A 1554-nucleotide genomic window follows, 5' to 3' on the forward strand; every position below is an offset into this window, starting at 1 on the left:
CCCTATGACATAACTTTGGTGAAATTTAAGCATGAACCCAACTTGAACCCAATAAAAAGACCAGTCAATTAAATATCGTTTTTTCTTTATATTGGAGGTCAAACAAACTTTGACTCAAATCAAATTGTTTGTATGTTTTTATTTTGCAAACAATGATTATCAAATATAATTGTAAAGTAGTTGGCAAAACATTTTATGGTTAGCCAGTTCTCATGATCTGAAGTAGAAAAAAAAGTTCAAATTGACTTACGCATAAGAGATGTGATGAATTAAGAAGCTGTGTGGGTGACATTTATGTGTGACGGTAGATTGACTTGAGGGCGGGGCTAGTCGCGAGGGTGTCAAGAATCTGATCGACAACGACTAAACTTTGAAGGAAGTCAAGCTTTTGATTGACAATGACCACTTATATATTACACTATCTTTGTATCAGTTGCGATAAGTGGCGGTTGAAATTGGTCGAAACTTCTAACAAACGAGCTAGAGTTCAGAGGGTAGACTCTTACCTCCACTGAAGTTTGCTATTCAGCAGGTGAGTCACATACAATGTACACGTATGTATGTATCAATTTCAGTCGGACTCAGAGAATCGTTTATTTTTTACTTTCTACCTAGCTCTCTGGAATAAAGCTATGTGACAAAGAGTAGTGCATGGTTGCCATGCAACTCGTGTCATGTCTGCCTTCTTCTTGTCGATTTATCACAAAACAAAATCCTCTTCCTCCTGCTACTTTTCTCTCTCTCAGTGTCATCTCTTCCTGTCACTGCTTTGCTCCGATCCCGACCGTGGGACCAAGTACCCAAGGTTACCCTGGGTTGGTTCGTCAGGAATGTGTAACGGTCTATTGTGAGAACAGCTTACATTGTTGGGCAATATGGGTCGCTAGCAAACTACTGAATTGGTCGCCGAGTGTCGACGGGCTTAGCAACGAACCGCCACCGCAGGAATTCACTTTTTCTTTCGGGTGCAAATAAAATAATAGCGAAATGTGGTGGGTTTAGAGTCTAGTTAGAAATTGTGTGATTGGTGAGTACTTCAAACAGACCAAGAACAAACAATGCTCTGACAGGGTTTGTGAACTTTCCATTAAATTGGCATCCATTTTAATTAAGTCAGGTAACCTGACTGGTACCTGCTGATGTTTTTTTAAGAAGGATCAATATTTTTTTTTTTATTATTTTTGCATTTTTTGGTCCAAATTTATTTTTCACATTCGTCATTTTTTTTACATTTTTGTGTAATTTGGACGGATGGTGTTTGTTTGCACGACGATCCATTTTTATAGCAACTAACTTGTTGTAATGATTTCTTTTTATCACAAAGCATTCGGATAAAAGAGCGGTATTTATTCGGATCAAGAAATCAACGTTATTGATAGGACGAAACAAGTTTGATCAAACAATCGCTAATTAAGTTGTCAACCTTGGAGGCAATTTGGCCTTGAAGTGGATGTGGTTAGAAAATAATAGAAGTGGACATGTCATGTTATTTGTCAAGCACTGCAAACTATACAACGAGCTGCGCATGCTCTGTTAACGTTTACCAAACCGTGA

The sequence above is a fragment of the Mizuhopecten yessoensis genome, unplaced genomic scaffold (assembly GCF_002113885.1).
Source record: "Mizuhopecten yessoensis strain PY_sf001 unplaced genomic scaffold, ASM211388v2 scaffold10651, whole genome shotgun sequence".
Taxonomy (NCBI): Eukaryota; Metazoa; Mollusca; class Bivalvia; order Pectinida; family Pectinidae; genus Mizuhopecten; species Mizuhopecten yessoensis.